We start from the raw sequence: 23,679 nt of genomic DNA on the forward strand, positions 1-23,679 counted from the left end.
CACAGTTTATGGGACCGTCTAACATAGACCTTGTGCAAATTCAACCTGAAATTGTGGGAGAAGTTGATGTTTGGAACAGATTTCAACTAGATGTGGTTGAGAAATGAACAATAGGTAAATTTAGACAAGCCTGGGATAAACATGTAGGCCACACGTGCGTTTCTCCCACCTGCACCCAAATACACAACTACAATCTGCTCTCTCGCCCTTTTGTTTGTTTTCCTGTTGCCTTTTCGCCTTTCTTTGGTGCATTTTTGGTGCAGTTTTTTTCAGTGCTGGGATTTTACATTTGATAACACAATTCCATTTTTAAATCTATTTTTCAGGCTGTGCATAAAAGCTCTTAGGGAAAAAGTGCACACACGCAAAAGAAATTCACAACTTAGCGCACAAGTTTTATAAAAATCACATTTGCTTGAACTGTTAAACGCAGTGGATTTTCTGCCCAAAAAAACCCTCTAGGACAACATGCAGCATTTACGTTACTGAGCACATACATACATATAAAGTGCATGTTATCAGGGAAGACAAGATGAACCATGAGGTCTTTTTCTGCCAGTAATATTTTACGTTTCTATCATAGGCCACAGACACAAGAGCACCGGCAACCGTCCTTCAATGCTACCTACCCAACAAGTTCTTGGAAGTACAGTAGAAGTCATCAAGCTGGAAGTTCACTTCATAATAAATAAGTCACACCACAAAGATCTGGCAGGTAAACAGACCTGGAGGCCGGGGCCTGAGGGGACAAAATAAGAAGGTCATTACTGTCAAACACAAGACAACAGATAACTGCTAGCAGATCCACTTCAGGTTAGTCGGTGAATCGTCCTTTTGGGGGACAATTCTTCCATGTCTTGGCCACCATAAAACTAGACCTGACTGTACCTCACGGTATATGGGGGCATGCTGTATTAGATGGTCAAATGCTTCTAGAAGAGACAATAGGGAGACCTCATATGGTACCGATGGTCCCTTAGGCACTTTGTGTGGCTATACTCATACCCATGGACCATCACTATGCTCTGCACATTTTGGCACGTGACTTGAGGAACAGTTTCCTGCATCCATAACTTTCTTTTTTTTGCATCTGACTAGTAAATCCATGTGCTATTTCTGTATCACTATAGCTTTAAGACAACCTGCTTTTGAGATCTAGCACACAGAATAATACCTGCTCTGATCCTTCCTATCCTCACCTGTTACACAGACAGGGCAGGTATGTGGGCAGGCCCAGGGGCCCAATCAGCCAATTGGTCAGGTTGGCAGGAAGCCAAACCCTTCCCATCCAGACATGGTTCAGAGGTAAGAACTCCACAAGATCATAGAAAGCTGAGGATGAAAACAATACATGTATACACGATGTCAAGCGGAATTATGGGGCTGACGGAAGATTCGCCTTTCACATTCACAAATGAGGTCTTGCTCTATATTTAACATGGGATGCATCAGTCATCCAAACTTCCGCGGAAATATCGAGTTCTGTATATGAAAACATTTTCAAAGATACAGACATTCTATTTGATAAAGGTTTGGAACCTCTTCAGTTTCACAATGAATCAAGCAATATTTTCATAGGTAAGCAGTGTAGAAGGCAAAGGTTAAATTCAAATTTGCTGTTGATTTTAGCAGCGGATTTGTGCAGGTAAAATCGACAGTGGAATAGAGTACAACCCAAGTGAATAATGTTTGCAAAAAAAGTCTCATGCGTAGGGGCAAAATCTACAATGATCCCGCAGCAAAATCTGCATGTAACATACAGTATGTAGTTATTGTATTAAAATCATACTTACCACAATAAAAAATGAACACACTAATTATTGAAAATTGTGTTCAGTCCTTTTGTAGTCACAGTTTTTATCCTTGTTGGAATGTGCTGACTCACTGTAATAAAAAAATTATGTTGGCTAACCATTTAAACTTGTAGGTTTTTGCTCCTGGAGAGGTATGTCTAATATAAATGGTTAGGGTCCTACTAATTGTAGGTCTTTTGGTGTCTGGCAGGTACATGTGAATTGGCCAATATGTGGCAAAATACGGTACCTCAATTTTATGGGTATATTATACAGTTAGATCCAAAAATATTTGGACAAGTTTTGGCATTTTAGGTCTTTACCAAAACATATTCCAGATACAGTTATATGATCAATATGGTATTAAACTGCAGACTTTCAGCTTTAATTATTTGAGGATATTCAAATCCTAAATAGAGTGAAGGTTTAGGAATTACAGCTCTTTAATGTGTTGCTGCTTCTTTTTAAAGGGACTAAAGGTAATTGGACAATCATCTCAACACCTCTTTAATGGGCTACATGGACAATTCCCTCATTAATCCATCATCAATTAAGCAGGTAAAAGGTCTGGAGATGATTCCAGGTGTGTTATTTGAATTTGGAAGCTGTTGCTTTGAACTCCCAACATGCAGTCAAAGGAGGTCTCAAAGGAAGAGAAACAGACCATCATTAGGCTGGAAAAAATATTAGGAGTGGCCAAATCAACAGCTTGGTACATTTTGCAAAGAAAAGCGCATTAGTTAGTTTGGGAACTCAAAAAGTCCTTGACGACCATGGAAGACAACAGTGGTTGGTGATCACAAAATACTTTCACAACATCCACCCAAGTGCAGAACACTCTCCATGAAGTAGGTGCTTCAGTACAGGGGCGGATTATCAGAGGGTCAATATGGGCGGTAGCCCAGGGCCCAGTGGTCTGGGGGGGCCCTGGGCTACCGCACAGATTGACCCTCCACTAATTGTCTGAATGCCCGCCGGCATTTGTGTCCCCCCGGACCCGGTGGGCAGAGAGAGGGGGCCGCATTGGTTGGGAGGTGCGTGTATCAGCCGGTCAGCTGAGAGCTCCGAGTCCCTGCACCCGGCCTGCACAGCAGCACACCACATAATGGCTGCTCTGTGCACAGGACCTGTGATGAGGTCACCGGATGGGAGGAGTCAGGGGTCACATGATCGGGAGGAGGACCTCCGTGTACAGGACTTTGCTGGTTGCCATGGCGCCGGAGGAAGGTAAGGCAGCGTATGTGTGAGGTCAGGAGGTGTTTACAGGGTGGATGTAGCAGAGCCGTGTGTGTACGAGGTGTATGGATCAGAGCAGCGTGTGAAAGGTCTATGGAGCGGAGTCGTGTGTGTACGATGTGTACGGAGCCGTGTGCATGAGGTGTACGGAGCGCAACCGCGTGTGTACGAGGTGTACGGAGCAGAGCAGCGTGTGTATGAGGTGTACGGAGCGGAGTCGTGTGTACAAGGTGTACGGAGCACAGCCGCGTGTGTACGAGGTGTACGGAGCAGAGCAGCGTGTGTATGAGGTGTACGGAGCGGAGTCGTGTGTACAAGGTGTACGGAGCACAGCCGCGTGTGTACGAGGTGTACGGAGCACAGCCGCGTGTGTACGAGGTGTATGGAGCAGAGCCGCGTGTGTATGAGGTGTACGGAGCGGAGTCGTGTGTACAAGGTGTACGGAGCACAGCCGCGTGTGTACAAGGTGTACGGAGCACAGCCGCGTGTGTACGAGGTGTACGGAGCGCAGCCACGTGTGTACGAGGTGTACAGAGCACAGCCGCGTGTGTACGAGGTGTACAGAGCACAGCCACGTGTGTACGAGGTGTACAGAGCACAGCCGCGTGTGTACGAGGTGTACGGAGCACAGCCGCGTGTGTACGAGGTGTACGGAGCGCAGCCACGTGTGTACGAGGTGTACAGAGCACAGCCGCGTGTGTACGAGGTGTACGGAGCGGAGTCATGTGTACAAGGTGTACGGAGCACAGCCGCATGTGTACAAGGTGTACGGAGCGGAGTCGTGTGTAAGAGGTGTACGGAGCCATGTGTACGAGGTGTACGGAGCACAGCCGCGTGTGTACGAGGTGTACGGAGCGGAGCCGTGTGTACGAGGTGTACGGAGCACAGCCACGTGTGTACGAGGTGTACGGAGCGGAGTCGTGTGTAAGAGGTGTACGGAGCCATGTGTACGAGGTGTACGGAGCACAGCCGCGTGTGTACGAGGTGTACGGAGCGGAGCCGTGTGTACGAGGTGTACGGAGCACTGCCGCGTGTGTACGAGGTGTACGGAGCGGAGCCGTGTGTACGAGGTGTACGGAGCACTGCCGCGTGTGTACGGAGCGGAGTCGTGTGTAAGAGGTGTACGGAGCCATGTGTACGAGGTGTACGGAGCACAGCCGCGTGTGTACGAGGTGTACGGAGCGGAGCCGTGTGTACGAGGTGTACGGAGCACAGCCGCGTGTGTACGAGGTGTACGGAGCGGAGCCATGTGTACGAGGTGTACGGAGCACAGCCGCGTGTGTACGAGGTGTACGGAGCGGAGCCGTGTGTACGAGGTGTACGGAGCACTGCCGCGTGTGTACGAGGTGTACGGAGCGGAGTCGTGTGTAAGAGGTGTACGGAGCACAGCCGCGTGTGTACGAGGTGTACGGAGCGGAGCCGTGTGTACGAGGTGTACGGAGCACTGCCGCGTGTGTATGAGGTGTACGGAGTAGTGCCGTGTGTGTACGAGATGTACGGAGCACAGCCGCGTGTGTACGAGGTGTACGGAGCGTAGTCGTGTGTACGAGGTGTACGGAGCACTGCCGCGTGTGTATGAGGTGTACGGAGCACAGCCGCGTGTGTATGAGGTGTACGGAGTAGTGCCGTGTGTGTACGAGATGTATGGAGAGGAGCCGTATGTGTATGAGGTGTACGCAGCGGAGCTGTGTGTGTGCAAGGTATGCGGAGCAGTGTGTGCAATGTGTATGGAGCGGAGCGGTGTGTGTATGAGGTGTACGGAGTAGTGCCGTGTGTACGAGATGTATGGAGCGGAGCCGTGTGTGTATGAGGTGTATGGAGCGGAGCCGTGTATGAGGTGTATGGAGCGGAGCCGTGTATGAGGTGTATGGAGCAGAGCCGTGTGTGTATGAGGTGTATGGAGCAGAGCCGTGTATGAGGTGTATGGAGCGGAGCTGAATGTGTACGGAGCGGAGCCGTGTGTGTATGAGATGTATGGAGTGGAACCGTGTGTACGGAGCGGAGCCGTGTATGCAAAGTTTACGGAGCGCAGCCGCGTGTGTAGGAGTAGCTATGTGTGGCCATTATCATGTGCGGCCAATATACTGTATAGAGCATCATGTGTGGCCATTATACAGTATGGAGCATCATGTGCGGTCATTATACAGTATTATTGAGCATCATGTGTGGTCATTATACAGTATGGAGCATCATGTGCGGTCATTATACAGTATGGAACATCATGTGCGGTCATTATACAGTATGGAGCATGATGTGCAGTCATTATACAGTATGGAGCATCATGTGCGGCTATTATACAGTATGGAACATCATGTGCGGTCATTATACAGTATGGAGCCTCATGTGCGGTCATTATAAAGTATGGAGCCTCATGTGCGGTCATTATACAGTATGGAGCATCATGTGCGGCTATTATACAGTATGGAACATCATGTGCGGTCATTATACAGTATGGAGCATCATGTGTGGCCATTATACAGTATGGAGCATCATGTGCGGTCATTATACAGTATGGAGCATCATGTGCGGCCATTATACAGCATTGAGCATCATGTGGGGTCATTATACAGTATTGAGCATCATGTGGGGCCATTATACAGTATTGAGCATCATGTGGGGTCATTATACAGTATTGAGCATCATGTGGGGCCATTATACAGTATTGAGCATCATGTGGGGTCATTATACAGTATTGAGCATCACGTGTGGCCATTATACAGTATTGAGCATCACGTGTGGTCATTATACAGTATTGAGCATCACGTGGGGTCATTATACAGTATTGAGCATCATGTGGGGTCATTATACAGTATTGAGCATCACGTGGGGTCATTATACAGTATTGAGCATCATGTGGGGCCATTATACAGTATTGAGCATCACGTGGGGTCATTATACAGTATTGAGCATCACGTGGGGTCATTATACAGTATTGAGCATCATGTGGGGTCATTATACAGTATTGAGCATCATGTGGGGTCATTATACAGTATTGAGCATCACGTGTGGCCATTATACAGTATTGAGCATCACGTGGGGTCATTATACAGTATTGAGCATCACGTGGGGTCATTATACAGTATTGAGCATCATGTGGGGTCATTATACAGTATTGAGCATCACTTGGGGTCATTATACAGTATTGAGCATCATGTGGGGCCATTATACAGTATTGAGCATCACGTGGGGTCATTATACAGTATTGAGCATCACGTGGGGTCATTATACAGTATTGAGCATCACGTGGGGCCATTATACAGTATTGAGCATCACGTGGGGTCATTATACAGTATTGAGCATCATGTGGGGTCATTATACAGTATTGAGCATCACGTGGGGCCATTATACAGTATTGAGCATCACGTGGGGTCATTATACAGTATTGAGCATCATGTGGGGCCATTATACAGTATGGAGCATCATGTGTGGCCATTATACAGTATGGAGCATCATGTGTGGCCATTATACAGTATTGAGCATCACGTGGGGTCATTATACAGTATTGAGCATCACGTGGGGCCATTATACAGTATGGAGCATCATGTGTGGCCATTATACAGTATGGAGCATCATGTGTGGCCATTATACAGTATTGAGCATCATGTGGGGTCATTATACAGTATTGAACATCATGTGTGGCCATTATACAGTATTGAGCATCATGTGGTCATGTGGGGTCATTATACAGTATGGAGCACTGTGTGGCCATTATACAGTATCGAGCACTGTGTGGCCATATTTTTTTTTTATAATTATTCTTTATGAACAGTGTGATCAGCAGTGCTAAATGGGTGTGGTTGAGACATGGATATGGGTGTGACTAGTGAATGGGTGTGGTCAGAGGTGTGGCGCAAACTTTGTCCCTCTTTCCCAACTTCAAAAGTTGGGAGGTATGGTAATATGTGGTCTGGAAATGGTGCGGTGGTATTTGTCCCTTGTATGTGCTATTATTCGATCACTGTGGTTGTAATTTGTGGTCTGGTCATGGTGCGGTGGTATTTGTTCCTTGTATGTGATATTATTGGTCAAGATATACCTAAATTGTATTGCAGATTTTAACAAATATTTCCTAGGTTATAGTAGAGTAGGGCCCAGCCCTTTTTCTGGAATAATCTGGTTCGGGTATATCATGACCCCCCCGTCACGTGACCCCCGTCACGTGACCCCCGTCACGTGACCCCCGCTTAAAAGACCCCATCTGGCAAGCCTACAACCTGCAGTAACCACTGATCGAACAATCCGCTGCACGACCAGCTCTATCCTCACCTACTGTATCCTCACCCATCCCTTGTAGATTGTGAGCCCTCGCGGGCAGGGTCCTCTCTCCTCCTGTACCAGATGTGACTTGTATTGTTCAAGATTATTGTACCTGTTTTTATTATGTATACCCCTCCCCACATGTAAAGCGCCATGGAATAAATGGCGCTATAATAATAAATAATAATAATGATAATAATCTGAGGACATCACCCGGCCGCTGCCGGTTCTACAACACCCCTGCGGGATCATCTGCTGCAGAGGACCATACAGGACACCATAAGTTCTTTCACTGGACTGCAATTGTTTTACAGTTGCTACTCCTATTATCCCTCCTTTAACCATTAACCTCCCTGCGAGGAGTGAATACCTTGTTTTATTAAATTGTTACATCTTGTTAACCCTTGCTCTGCCTCCTGTTTATCACTGTATCCTGCAACCTGCTTACACTGGCATAGTCGGCACAATGCAGTCCACAAGCACAGATGTGGCAGACCAAGTGGATGTAGGGGTCCCAAGAGCCAGCTTGCCGCTGGTGGCCATACTCAGCAATCTCCCAAAGTTTACAGGGAGTAATTCACTGTTATGGGACTGGTCCAAGCAGGTTAAAGGCATGCTAAGGATGCACCCCATGACCCCCGCTATGCAGGTGGAGATTGCTGTGATGGCCCTAGACGGGGAAGCCAGATGTTCTGTCATGTTCTGGCCCCCACTTGAGTGTTACACTTTCACCAAAGTGTTACAGATCTTGGAGGAGATGCATAGGGACCTCACGGATATCGGTGAATTGTTTGGCTGCGATCAAAGGGAGGGGGAGTCTGTGACTCAATACATGAATGTGCTGCGGGAGATCCACGCTGCGATCGCTAAGCGGGATGATGTGGGTGTGGGGCCCCCTGATGTAATTTTGAAGGACCAACTAGTGACAGGCCTCAGGGATGTGCTGCTCAAACAAGCCCTGCGGGAGCGCTTGCGAATCAATCCACGAATGTCTTTTCTAGAAGTTGGGGCAGAAGCACATGCGCGCAAGCAACAGCAGGGGGTGACAGCCGTGTGTGGCAAAGATGTGGGCCAAAAAGGAGTAGTTTTGACCGCTGGAGACCCTGGTAATGGCCCTACCATGACGCTAGGGAATAACGTGCTTAAGGAACTCGGGACCATCCTAGTCAATAAATCACCAGATGTTTTTTCTCAATCGATGGAGCCCTCGCACCCTCCAAAGAAAGGTGTTCCAGCAACTGATACAGGTAGCCCAGGCTCAAGAGACGTCGAGAGAAGAAAAAGTCCTGGGGAAGGTGGTTGTTCTGGCCACTGCCAAGCTCGTTTTACCGCCTGGCCAGACTGTGCTTATGTTGCCCGTGCGAGCCTCTACACCCCTCGAAGGAGTGGAAGTCCAGATAGAGCCCGCCCTACAAGATCAACTGCCTTTAGGACTCCTCATTGCTCGGACATTAACCACCGTCCACAACGGTAATGTAGTGGTGTGATGTGTTAGCCTAGGGGAGGATGATCTCACGATCTCACCCAGGAGTGAAGTGGCCCAAGTACTGGGTATGCCGGAAGAACTGACACCACCAGAGGCCGTTCAGTTAGCGGTGAAACCAGGAGATCCCTGGACTGTAGCCCTCACCATGTCCTCAGAGCCTTCGTCCAGTATCCTGTGAGAAGGACGCCTGGAATCCTGAAACAGATGCGGGCTGAACTGATGGGACTCTCGTCGCAACAGGTGCAACAAGTGGAAGCTATGCTGGGGCGGTACCAAGATGTCTTTGCCCATCATGACGAAGATTTCAGGTGCATTACAGCCATAACTCACGAGATCCCCACAGGAAATGTCGCATCGGTTCGGGAGCGCTGTAGACAGATCCCGCCACAAATGTACCAGGAGGTGAAAGAAATGTTAGCACACATGCTGCAGAGTGGGGTCATACGGGAGAGTCATAGCCCATGGGCTGCCCCTATCATTCTAGTTTGGAAAAAGGATGGAACCCTGCGTTTTTGTGTTGACTATCGGTGACTAAATGCCTGTACAGTTCGGGACTCTTACCCCCTACCGAGAAATGAGGAGTCGTTGTCTGCCCTGGGAAAAGCTATGTATTTCTCGTCATTAGATCTGGCCAGTGGATATTGGCAAGTGCATATGGCTGAGCAAGACCGGCAGATGACAGCAATCATACTGCCTATGGGGTTGTTCGAATTCAACCAGATGCCCTTCGGTCTTACCAACGCGCCTGGAACCTTTCAGAGGCTGATGGAACGGTGTTTGGGAGACCTGCATTTTGAAGCTACCCTCATTTATCTGGATGACATCATTGTCTATGCAGCCACTTTTGAGGACCATCTTCGGCGGCTGGAGCAGGTGTTGAGTCAGCTACAGAAGCACAGCCTGAAAGTGAAGGCTCAGAATTGCCACCTTTTCCGCATGCAAATTGAATACCTTGGACATGTTGTATCTGCTGAGGGAGTAAAGGTACCGTCATGTAATGACTGTGAGTTAAGATGAAAAGACAAACGTAGAGATGAAATAGATTTAGCAAAGTGAGGCCCGACTTTCTGAACAGAGCGAGGATAGGAAAGGTAACTTTGCGGTCAACACAAAACCCTACAAAACCACGCAAAGGGGGCAAAAAGACCCTCCGTACCGAACTAACGGCACGGAGGTACACCCTCTGCGTCCCAGAGCTTCCAGCAAGCAGAAAAAAACAAATAGACAAGCTGGACAGAAAAAAACAGCAAACAAAATAGCAAGCAGAACTTAGCTATGCAGAGCAGCAGGCCACAGGAACGATCCAGGAGGAAACAGGTCCAATACTAGAACATTGACTGGAGGGCAGGATCAAGGCACTAGGTGGAGTTAAATAGAGCAGCACCTAACGACTTCACCACATCACCTGAGGAAGGAAACTCAGAAGCCGCAGTACCACTTTCCTCCACCAACGGAAGCTCACAGAGAGAATCAGCCGAAGTACCACTTGTGACCACAGGAGGGAGCTCTGCCACAGAATTCACAACAGTACCCCCCCTTGAGGAGGGGTCACCGAACCCTCACCAGAGCCCCCAGGACGACCAGGATGAGCCACATGAAAGGCACGAACAAGATCAGGGGCATGGACATCAGAGGCAAAGACCCAGGAATTATCTTCCTGAGCATAACCCTTCCACTTAACCAGATACTGGAGTTTCCGTCTTGAAACACGAGAATCCAACATCTTCTCCACAATATACTCCAACTCCCCCTCCACCAAAACCGGGGCAGGAGGATCAACAGATGGAACCATAGGTGCCACGTATCTCCGCAACAATGACCTATGGAATACGTTATGTATGGAAAAAGAATCTGGAAGGGTCAGACGAAAAGACACAGGATTAAGAACCTCAGAAATCCTATACGGACCAATGAAACGAGGTTTAAACTTAGGAGAGGAAACCTTCATAGGAATATGACGAGAAGATAACCAAACCAAATCCCCAACACGAAGTCGGGGACCCACACAGCGTCTGCGATTAGCGAAACGTTGAGCCTTCTCCTGGGACAAGGTCAAATTGTCCACTACATGAGTCCAAATCTGCTGCAACCTGTCCACCACAGTATCCACACCAGGACAGTCCGAAGACTCAACCTGCCCTGAAGAGAAACGAGGATGGAACCCAGAGTTGCAGAAAAACGGCGAAACCAAGGTAGCCGAGCTGGCCCGATTATTAAGGGTGAACTCAGCCAAAGGCAAAAAGGACACCCAGTCATCCTGATCAGCAGAAACAAAGCATCTCAGATATGTTTCCAAGGTCTGATTGGTTCGTTCGGTCTGGCCATTAGTCTGAGGATGGAAAGCCGAGGAAAAAGACAAGTCAATGCCCATCCTACCACAAAAGGCTCGCCAAAACCTCGAAACAAACTGGGAACCTCTGTCAGAAACGATATTCTCTGGAATGCCATGTAAACGAACCACATGCTGGAAGAACAATGGCACCAAATCAGAGGAGGAAGGTAATTTAGACAAGGGTACCAAATGGACCATCTTAGAGAAGCGATCACAGACCACCCAAATGACTCACATCTTTTGAGAGACGGGAAGATCTGAAATAAAATCCATAGAGATATGTGTCCAAGGCCTCTTCGGGACCGGCAAGGGCAAAAGCAACCCACTGGCACGAGAACAGCAGGGCTTAGCCCGAGCACAAATCCCACAGGACTGCACAAAAGAACGCACATCCCGCGACAGAGATGGCCACCAAAAGGATCTAGCCACTAACTCTCTGGTACCAAAGATTCCAGGATGACCAGCCAACACCGAACAATGAACCTCAGAGATAACTTTATTCGTCCACCTATCAGGGACAAACAGCTTCTCCGCTGGGCAACGATCAGGTTTATTAGCCTGAAATTTTTGCAGCACCCGCCGCAAATCAGGGGAGATGGCAGACACAATTACTCCCTCTTTGAGGATACCCGCCGGCTCAGATAAACCCGGAGAGTCGGGCACAAAACTCCTAGACAGAGCATCCGCCTTCACATTTTTAGAGCCCGGAAGGTACGAAATCACAAAGTCAAAACGGGCAAAAAACAGCGACCAACGAGCCTGTCTAGGATTTAACCGCTTGGCAGACTCGAGATAAGTCAAGTTCTTATGATCAGTCAAGACCACCACGCGATGCTTAGCTCCTTCAAGCCAATGACGCCACTCCTCGAATGCCCACTTCATGGCCAGCAATTCTCGATTGCCCACATCATAATTTCGCTCAGCAGGCGAAAACTTCCTGGAAAAGAAGGCGCATGGTTTCATAACCGAGCAATCAGAACTTCTCTGCGACAAAACAGCCCCTGCTCCAATCTCAGAAGCATCAACCTCGACCTGGAATGGAAGCGAAACATCTGGTTGACACAACACAGGGGCAGAAGAAAAGAAGAAAAACGACGCTTCAACTCTTGAAAAGCTTCCACAGCAGCAGAAGACCAATTGACCACATCAGCACCCTTCTTGGTCAAATCGGTCAATGGTTTAGCAATACTAGAAAAATTGCAGATGAAGCGACGATAAAAATTAGCAAAGCCCAGGAACTTTTGCAGACTTTTCAGAGATGTCGGCTGAGTCCAATCATGGATGGCTTGGACCTTAACAGGGTCCATCTCGATAGTAGAAGGGGAAAAGATGAACCCCAAAAATGAAACCTTCTGAACACCAAAGAGACACTTTGATCCCTTCACAAACAAAGAATTAGCACGCAGGACCTGAAACACCGTTCTGACCTGCTTCACATGAGACTCCCAATCATCCGAGAAGATCAAAATGTCATCCAAGTACACAATCAGGAATTTATCCAGGTACTCTCGGAAGATGTCATGCATAAAGGACTGAAACACTGATGGAGCATTGGCAAGTCCGAATGGCATTACTAGATACTCAAAATGGCCCTCGGGCGTATTAAATGCAGTTTTCCATTCATCGCCTTGCTTAATACGCACAAGATTATACGCACCACGAAGATCTATCTTGGTGAACCAACTAGCCCCCTTAATCCGAGCAAACAAATCAGATAACAACGGCAAGGGGTACTGACATTTCACCGTGATCTTATTTAGAAGGCGGTAATCTATACAAGGTCTCAGCGAACCATCCTTCTTGGCTACAAAAAAGAACCCTGCTCCCAATGGCGACGATGACGGGCGAATATGCCCCTTCTCCAAGGACTCCTTCACATAACTCCGCATAGCGGCGTGCTCAGGCACAGACAAATTAAACAGTCGACCTTTTGGGAATTTACTACCAGGAATCAAATCGATAGCACAATCACAATCCCTATGCGGAGGTAGGGTATCGGACTTGGGCTCATCAAATACATCCCGGTAATCAGACAAGAACTCTGGAACCTCAGAAGGGGTGGATGACGAAATAGTCAGAAATGGGACATCACCATGTACCCCCTGACAACCCCAGCTGGACACAGACATGGATTTCCAATCTAATACTGGATTATGGACTTGTAGCCATGGCAACCCCAACACGACCACATCATGCAGATTATGCAACACCAGAAAGCGAATAACCTCCTGATGTGCAGGAGCCATGCACATGGTCAGCTGGGTCCAGTACTGAGGCTTATTCTTGGCCAAAGGCGTAGCATCAATTCCTCTCAATGGAATAGGACACTGCAAGGGCTCCAAGAAAAACCCACAACGCCTAGCATACTCCAAGTCCATCAAATTCAGGGCAGCGCCTGAATCCACAAATGCCATGACAGAATACGATGACAAAGAGCAGATCAAGGTAACGGACAGAAGAAATTTTGACTGTACCGTACCAATGGTGGCAGACCTAGCGAACCGCTTAGTGCGCTTAGGACAATCAGAGATAGCATGAGTGGAATCACCACAGTAGAAACACAGCCCGTTCAGACGTCTGTGTTCTTGCCGTTCAACTCTGGTCAAAGTCCTATTGCACTGCATAGGCTCAGGTTTAAGCTCAGGTAATACCGCCAAATGGTGCACAGATTTACGCTCACGCAAGCGTCGACCGATCTGAATGGCCAAAGACATAGACTCATTCAGACCAGCAGGCATAGGAAATCCCACCATGACATCCTTAAGGGCTTCAGAGAGACCCTTTCTGAAAATAGCTGCGAGCGCACCTTCATTCCATCGAGTGAGTACGGACCACTTTCTAAATTTCTGACAATATACCTCTATCTCATCCTGACCCTGACACAGAGCCAGCAAATTTTTCTCTGCCTGATCCACTGAATTAGGTTCATCGTACAGCAATCCGAGAGCCAGGAAAAACGCATCGATATTACTTAATGCAGGATCTCCTGAAGCAAGAGAAAATGCCCAGTCCTGAGGGTCGCCACGTAAAAAAGAAATAATGATCCTAACTTGTTGAACTGGGTCACCAGAGGAGCGAGGTTTCAAAGCTAGAAATAGTTTACAATTATTTTTGAAACTCAGAAATTTAGTTCTATCTCCAAAAAACAAATCAGGAATAGGAATTCTCGGTTCTAACATAGAATTCTGAACCACAAAGTCTTGAATATTTTGTACTCTTGCCGTGAGCTGATCCACACATGAAGACAGACCTTTAATGTCCATCACTACACCTGTGTCCTGAACCACCCAAATTTCTAGGGGAAAAAAAAAGCAAAACACAGTGCAGAGAAAAAAAAATGGTCTCAGAACTTCTTTTTTCCCTCTATTGAGAATCATTAGTACTTTGGGCCTCCAGTACTGTTATGATAAGGTAATTCAGTACCACAGTGGACATAGAGGTCAGAGCACATACAGTGACCTGACAATAACCCAAAAACATAGAACGAGCTCTGAGACGTGGGAACTCTGCTGACCGCAATCCCTAATCCTCTCCAACCACACTAGAGGCAGCCGTGGATTGCGCCTAACGCTCCCTATGCAACTCAGCACAGCCTGAGAAACTAGCTAGCCTGAAGATAGAAAATAAGCCTACCTTGCCTCAGAGAAATACCCCAAAGGAAAAGGCAGCCCCCACATGTAATGACTGTGAGTTAAGATGAAAAGACAAACGTAGAGATGAAATAGATTTAGCAAAGTGAGGCCCGACTTTCTGAACAGAGCGAGGATAGGAAAGGTAACTTTGCGGTCAACACAAAACCCTACAAAAACCACGCAAAGGGGGCAAAAAGACCCTCCGTACCGAACTAACGGCACGGAGGTACACCCTCTGCGTCCCAGAGCTTCCAGCAAGCAGAAAAAAACAAATAGACAAGCTGGACAGAAAAAAACAGCAAACAAAATAGCAAGCGGAACTTAGCTATGCAGAGCAGCAGGCCACAGGAACGATCCAGGAGGAAACAGGTCCAATACTAGAACATTGACTGGAGGCCAGGATCAAGGCACTAGGTGGAGTTAAATAGAGCAGCACTTAACGACTTCACCACATCACCTGAGGAAGGAAACTCAGAAGCCGCAGTACCACTTTCCTCCACCAACGGAAGCTCACAGAGAGAATCAGCCGAAGTACCACTTGTGACCACAGGAGGGAGCTCTGCCACAGAATTCACAACAGGACAGACACTGGAATGTGAGTATGTAGTGTTTGTTTTTTTTACATTTACAATGGTAACCAGGGTAAAAATCGGGTTACTAAGCGCGGCCCTGCGCTTAGTAACCCGATGTTTACCCTGGTTACCAGTGAAGACATCGCTGAATCGGCATCACACATGCTGATTCAGCGATGTCTGCGGGAGATCCAGTGACAAAATAAAGTTCTGGCCTTTCTGCTCCGACCAGCGATGTCACAGCAGGATTCAGATCGCTGCTGCGTGTCAAACACAACGATAATGCTATCCAGAACGCTGCAACGTCACGGATCGCTAGCGATATCGTTGTTAAGTTGTTCAATGTGAAGGTACCTTTAGACCTGCACTTGAGAAGATAGCGGCAGTACAGGATTGGTCCACCCCGATAACAGTGAAGGACGTGCAGGCCTTTCTGTGGCTTAAGGGGTACTATCGACGCTTTGTGAAAGACTTCATCAATCCACTGCTGGAGTTATTAAAATGAGTGCCATCTGGTGCGAATAATCGGACCATCTAGTGGGGGAATAGCCAGGAAGGAGCCCTGAAGATGGCCCTGACTTAAGCACCCATACTGGCCTATGCAGACTGAAGATGGCCCTGACTGAAGCACCCATACTGGCCTATGCAGACTTCTCTCTACCTTTCATCCTTCACACCTATGGAAGTCTCCAGGAATTAGGGACTGTATTGTCCCAGGTGGCGGAAGAGATTCCTGGGTTCCAGAACCTCGCCAGGACATTGGCGACAATGCAGGAACAGGTCGAAGAGGCGTCGGGAAAACACCTGTTGGGACGACCTCGAGATGACTGGGTGCAACTTCAGCAGGAAGACAGGGAACTCACTCAGTTAATATAATGGCTGGTCCTAAAGCAACTCTCTGGCCAGAGTGAACGAGATGCCCTGTCCTCGGGGATGCTGCAGATTCTCCAATAATGGGAGTAACTTAATCTGGAAGACGGCTTGCTGTATCGGAAGGTGCAGTTGGTCCAATAATTGTGTGTCACATGGCAAGTGGTGCTCCCCGAAAAAGTGATCAATGAGGCGGCCATGGAAGCTCAAGTAAGAGGGGCTCACTTCGGTCCGGAGAAGACATCTCAGTGGTTGCTAAGGCTGGTGTATCATCCCCAGTTGAAGAGGCCTGTCAACAATATCAAAGCTGTGAATTGGCTAAACCTCTAGAACAAAGAGCTTCTATGCAGACCATTGTGACCTCCACTCCCTTAGAACTGCTAATGATCGACTACATGACCGTGGGTCCTGCTCATCTAAGATATGAACATTGTCTTGTGATGACCGATCATTTCACTAAGTTCACTGTAGTGACTCAGGATCAGACGGCTAAGTCAGCTGCACAGGCCATCTGTCCTGATTTCATCCGGGTGTATGGATGCCTGAAAAGGATCCATTCTGATCAAGACATCTGCTTTCATGGTAGAGTGATGGAGGAGCTTCACAGCCTGTATCGGATTGAAAAGTCCAGGACAACACCTTACCATCTGCAGGGGAACGGAGCCTGTGAACGTTTCAATCAGACGTTGATTCAGATGTTGAGAACGTTCGAGGAAGACAGAAAAGTCCGTTGGCTTGGGTATGTAGCTGAATTGGTCTGGGTGTCCAACAACCGTGTGCACATTACAAATGGATATACGACATACACCCTGCTGTTCGGCCAAAAAGGACGAGAGATTACTGAGCTGGAGTTGGACCCAGAGGAGGACTACCCACGGAAGGGGTGTCCACCTGCGTCCATAAACATCGACAGACTCTGCATCGACTAGTACAGACCAGGTTTCAGGAACTTGAGCACCATGAGAAGATGCCTCTGCGAGGGACAGCCTCTCAAGGCTGGGGACCGAGTATTGGTCTGAGACAAGTGACCTCGAGGCAAGTTAAAGCATCAATGGGAACAAACTTCTTACTGGGTGAAATGCCGAATTGGAACTGATGGACCTGTCTATGAAGTTCAGCCTGAGGGAAAAGAAGGGGGTCCTACCCGAGTAGTCCACCGAAGCATGCTACGTCCGTGACTGTCATGAGACCCCGAAAGAGAAGGAAGAGTGCCAAGTTTTCCCGAAGTGGCCATTCCAGCGACATTCGATTGTGATGAAGAAGGAGAACCTGCCTTACCCTCTGACCTGGACAGTCCGTTACCCACTGACATAGGGGAAGTGCGAGAACCTGAAACTCCCGATATGGCTGCTCCACCGAACCTGGATGTGTCCCCGTTCTCAACTGCCCAACCTGACTCGACTACCCAACCTGACTTACGCCGCACAGAACGAGCGACAGCTGGAAAATCTCGCAACCATTATGAACAAGATCAATTTGTTTGGCAGCGGATCATTCCAGAGATGAAGGAGTGTCAACACCTGCTGCAAGAACTCTCACCAGTGGAAGCGAGCTAAAGGAGAGGGGGAGTATAAGGAGGAAGATTGGGCCGCAGGTACCTGTACCTAGCCGGGTCCGGAACTGTTGAGGCTGCCTCTCTTGTTGCCTGGAGGAAGGAATGAGGAGCGGGTCCTACCTCATGACCCGGGTAGGAGGGGGCAACTTAAAAAGCAAAGCGTGCGCATCTGTGGGCACTTTGGCATGAATCATTAGCAGCACGCAGCCAGGTGAGCAGCATGCTCCATCCTCTGAGCACCAGCGCCACGACGGGCTGCTTTCTTTGGTCTCCGCCACCTCCAGCTGCAGAGAGAAGTGCCATTCGCTCAGTAGCTGCCAGACACAGAAGTGCCGTACGTTCAGTGACTGTGAGTACCGCGCACGTGCAGAGGAGAGAAGGTCGAGTACCGGACACACTGTTGTGGCCTAACCTGCCACTTGCTTCCCTCCCGTTTATGTTTGGCTCTGAGAGTGCCGTACGTGCTTATGGACTAGGAGCACAGCAGAAGGTACCGGAGACCGACCGCTGCAGCCAGAAGACGGACCATGGCTTAAAGGACCCCATCTGAGGACATCGCCTGGCCGCTGCCGGTTCTACAACCCCCTGTGGGATCATCTGCTGCAGAGGACAATACAGGACACGAGAAGTTCTTTCATTGGACTGCTATTGTTTTACAGTTGCTACTCCTATTATCCCTCCTTTAACCATTAACCTCCATGCGAGGACTGAATACCTTGTTTTATTAAATTGATACATCTTGTTAACCCTTGCTCTGCCGCCTGTTTGTCACTGCATCCCGCAACCTGCTTACACTTCCGCGATGAGAATCACGGGTCTCGATGGTTACCATGGTACCCTGAGGTCATGTGATGACCCCAGGGTACAGTGGCCTGTGAGATCCAGCAATAAGCTGAGTCTCACAGGCACAGTCAGTGAGACACTGAATCTCATACACTGCGGTACATGAGTACAGCAGTGTATGAGACAAGTGATTAAAATAAAAATTATACATGTCCTACAGTGGGACTAAGTAAAAAGGTGAAGATAAGTAAAACCAAACATAAAAGCCCTAATATGGTTCATTCTGCAAAAAAAATAAAAAAAAGTTACAGCTCTCAGAATATGACGATACAAAAACAAATTCATTTTTGTAAAATTTTGTTTTTAGTCACTGAAAAGAGCAAAGTATTTAAAAAATTTTAGTATTGCTGTATTCGTACCGACCCAACGAACAAATCAGTTTGATCACTTTTACCGCATAGTGAACAGCATAAAAAAAATTTAAATAATAACTGAATTGCTGTGTTTTGTTCATTCTATGTCTGGCAAATATAAATAAAAAGCGATAAAAAAATATTATGTACCCCAAAATGATGCAAAAAAAATCTGCAACTCGTCCCGCCAAAAATAAGTCCTCATGCAGCTCTGCTCACCAAAAAAACAAAAAAGTTACAGGTCTCAGAATATGATGACAAAAATATATATTTATTTTTATATAAAAACATTTTTGCTGTGTGATAGCAGCAAAAACCTAAAAACAATATATAAATCTGTTCTTGCTGTAATCGCACTGACCCGAAGAATAAATCCACCTTATCAGTTATATCCCACAGTGAACTGCACAAAAATAAAAATAAGAACTATTCTTGTACTGCTGTCTGTGTGTTCATTCTACCTCCCAAAAATTGGAATAAGGCTTGGCTCACATTTATCCTGCACTCTCCTCTGAGAGCTTATGTCTGGGTTTCAATGTAAATTCCCCAAAACCGCGATTCAGACAAAAACACAGACGGAACCACTCACTTATGAGGCAGATGGAATCACTTTGGACTAGTCTATGTTCTGGCTGTGTACCTTCATTTTATGTGTCTTTTTAGTGCACAAGTGTGATCGATCAGAGATCTGTACACGCCTAAAAGATGGAGACCACTGGAGCAGAGGCCAAACGGAGTACGAAGTGTCTCCATCTGCCTCATGGTGGGTGGTTCCATAAGGGGTTTCATCTGAATCGCATTTTTGTGAGATTTACATGGAAACCCACACCTAAGTGCTCAGCGTAAAACAAAAGAATGTGATCCAGCCTTATTCTGGAAGCGATCGAAAAATATAATGTACCCCAAACTGCTACCAATAAAAACCCTACTTTTTCCCCACACAAAACCATCACCCACTTAGGTCCGTCATCTGTCACTGGAACTATAGAGGATTCCCAAGTTACTACTAGAACAAAGATTCTGGAAAAGCGACATGTCTCCTGCCCCGTCAAATAAATCCAGTGAAATCTGCACTCTCAAATCCGAATGCCCCACTCCTTTCAGAGCTCTATTGTGCCTAAACCACAGTAAGCGGCCACATATTTGGCATTATTGCAATGGAAATAAGGCACTTAATTTATGGGTGTGTGCTCCGATCCTTTCTGTGCGAGAGCACAGTAGCATGACACTTGGCTCCCGCTCACAGCAGAGCAGGAGCAGAGTGTCATTAGCATATCACATCCGATGCTCTTGCATCAGATGCCATACGCTAGTATGACCCCGGCCTAAGGCTACTTTCACACTAGCGTCGTTTGGCCTCCGTCGCAATGCGTCGTTTTGGAGAAAAAACGCATCGTGCAAAGTTGCCCGCAGGATGCGTTTTTTCTCCATAGACTTTCATTAGTGACGCATTGCGACGGATTGCCACACCTCGCGTCGTGTTTTGGCAGACCGTCGGCACAAAAAACGCTACATGTAACTTTTTTTGTGTGTCGTGTCCGCCATTTCCGATCGCGCATGCGCAGCCGGAACTCCGCCCCCTCCTCCCCGGACCTTACAGTGGGGAAGCGGATGCGTTGAAAAACTGCATCCGCTGCCCCCGTTGTGCTTTTACTTCACAGCATGTGTAGGTACGTCGGTCTGACTTACTGCGATGGGCCCGTACCGACGCTAGTGTGAAAGTAGCCTAAGAGTAATTTCTGACAACATATGGGTCATCACCACATTCAGGAGAAATTGCGCAATAAACTGTTGGGTCCAGTTTCACCTATAAACCCTTGTGTATCTGACAAATTTGCAGCAAATACAAAAATTACATTTTTACTGCTAAAATGTCATATTTACACGTTTCAATGTTATAAAATTCTGTGAGGCACCTATGGGTTCAAAATACTAACTACACCCCTAGATGAATTCCTTGAGGGGTCTAGTTTCCAAAATGGGGTCACTTGCGGGGGGTTTCTGCTGTTTTCAGATTAGACTTTGTAAAAGAAAAAAAAACATCTAAACAGATGAAACTAAAATCAATCTGTAGCAGAATGATGGTAAGATAGTATAGAGACGACTTGGAACAGCTCATGATCCAAAGCACACCACATCCTCTGTAAAAAAATGGTGGAGGCAGTGTGATGGCATGGGCATGCATGGCTTCCAATGGCACTGGCTTACAAGTAGTTATTGATGCAACTGAAAACAGAATCATCAAGATGAATTCTGAACTGTACAGGGTTTTACTTTCTGCTCAAATTCAACCAAAAGCAGCAAGGTTGATTGAAGGTCGCTTCACAGTACAGATGGTCAATGACCCAAAACATACAGCGAAAGCAACCCACATTTTTTTCTTTAAGGCCTGACAAAGCATCACAAAGGAAGAAACCCAGCGTTTGGTGACATCCTTAGCTCATAGACACTGTCTAAATATTTCTGGACCTAAGTGTATATAGCAATAATGGAGTTTAAATTTCACATATTTAATGTTTGCATACATTGTGGCACATGCACATGCTGCAAGTTTTGATTAGTTTTTACTTCAGTCACAACATCTTGCACCCGCTTTACACTGGTTTCCTTCTGGAGGTGCTGGTCAGATTTGTTTTTTAGTAAAAATCTTAGTGTGTGCACACAAAGTCTTGTCATCCTTTTTGCATCGACTCAGCTGCCTGCGTATTTTCTTCTAAGGCCGGGGACACACACAACTTTTAAAAAAACGGTCTGTTTTTCACGGACGAGAATCGCACAAATGTTAACAAAACAGTGATCCGTGTGCAGTGCGAGGATGTGATTTTCTCGCATCAAATGATCCGTTTGACATCCGCGTGACATCCGTATGGCATCCGTATGGTGAGATTTTCTCGCAGGCTTGCAAAACGGACATACAATGGATCCATGGGCTCAAATATTCGTTAAAACATATATACTGTCTATATACATATATATGTCAGTGAGACACATATATATATATATATATTAATATTTCATACAGCGTTAGATAGCAGAAAAGCAGGTAATTCAATTGCCAGTGACTGAGGGCGAATGAATGGAATGTAGGTGAATGACCTGTAGTCACCTCGAGTTGCGGTGATGCGCCCTCTGCTGGATGTCCTCATATGAACTCGAGCCTGGGAAAATATTCTGAAAAGTTCCCAGGCTCGAGTTCATATGAGGACATCTAGCAGAGGGCGCATCACCGCAACTCGAGGTAACTACAGGTCATTCACCTACATTCCATTCATTCGCCGGGTTTTTACAGGCAGGGGCGGCTGCATTAGCAGGCTTCTGCTTGTAAAATTAGATGGATTTACAGCGTTGGACTAGACTGATCGTCGGAAGGTATGGAATATTGTTGTTTGTTTTGTTTACATTTGTTTCAGGTGACAAGGGTCTTCAGGTGGATTACCAGTATAATAAAATATTACAAAAACCTGTGTATTTATTTCATTAAAATACTTTGTTATAATGAGTGTGTTTTTTTAACCCTTTCATACTATTGGATTAATAATGGATAGGTGTCATAATTGACGCCTCTCCATTATTAATCTGGCTTAATGTCACCTTACAATAGCAAGGTGACATTAACCCTTCATTACCCCATATCCCACCGCTACACGGGAGTGGGAAGAGAGTGGCCAAGTGCCAGAATAGGTGCATCTTGCAGATGTGCCTTTTCTGGGGTGGCTGGGGGCAGATGTTTTTAGCCAGGGGGAGGCCAATAACCATGGTCCCTCTCCAGGCTATTAATATCTACCCTCAGTCACTGGCTTTACCGCTCTGGCGGAGAAAATTGCGCGGGAGCCCACGCCAATTGTTTCCGCGATTTAACCCTTTAATTTAATAGCTAGAACACCAAATTTTACACACATACACTTCTAACATTACTAAAGAGGAATATGTAATAAAAGAAGGGATATGAGATGGTTTACTGTATGTAAACCATGTCTGATATCATGTCCGGTTTTGGAAGGAGATAGCAAAAGCCGGCAATTGAATTACCGGCCTTTCTGCTATCTAGCGCTGTATGAAATATTAATATATATATATATATACATATATATATATATATATGTGTCTCACTGACATATATAAATATATATATATATATATATATATACAGTGCCTACAAGTAGTATTCAACCCCCTGCAGATTTAGCAGGTTTACACATTTGGAATTAACTTGGCATTGTGACATTTGGACTGTAGATCAGCCTGGAAGTGTGAAATGCACTACAGCAAAAAAAGAATGTTATTTCTTTGTTTATTTTTTTTTTTTAAATTGTGAAAAGTCTTTTCCGAGGGTCATTTATTATTCAACCCCTCAACCCACCAGAATTCTGTTTGGTTCCCCTAAAGTATTAAGAAGTAGTTCAGGCACAAAGAACAATGAGCTTCACATGTTTGGATTAATTATCTCTTTTTCCAGCCTTTTCTGACTATTTAAGACCCTCCCCAAACTTGTGAACAGCACTCATACATGGTCAACATGGGAAAGACAAAGGAGCATTCCAAGGCCATCAGAGACAAGATCGTGGAGGGTCACAAGGCTGGCAAGGGGTACAAAACCCTTTCCAAGGAGTTGGGCCTACCTGTCTCCACTGTTGGGAGCATCATCCGGAAGTGGAAGGCTTATGGAACTACTGTTAGTCTTCCACGGCCTGGACAGCCTTTGAAAGTTTCCTCCCGTGCCGAGGCCAGGCTTGTCCAAAGAGTCAAGGCT

Source organism: Ranitomeya imitator, chromosome 2, assembly GCF_032444005.1.
Source record: "Ranitomeya imitator isolate aRanImi1 chromosome 2, aRanImi1.pri, whole genome shotgun sequence".
In the NCBI taxonomy this organism is placed as follows: Eukaryota; Metazoa; Chordata; class Amphibia; order Anura; family Dendrobatidae; genus Ranitomeya; species Ranitomeya imitator.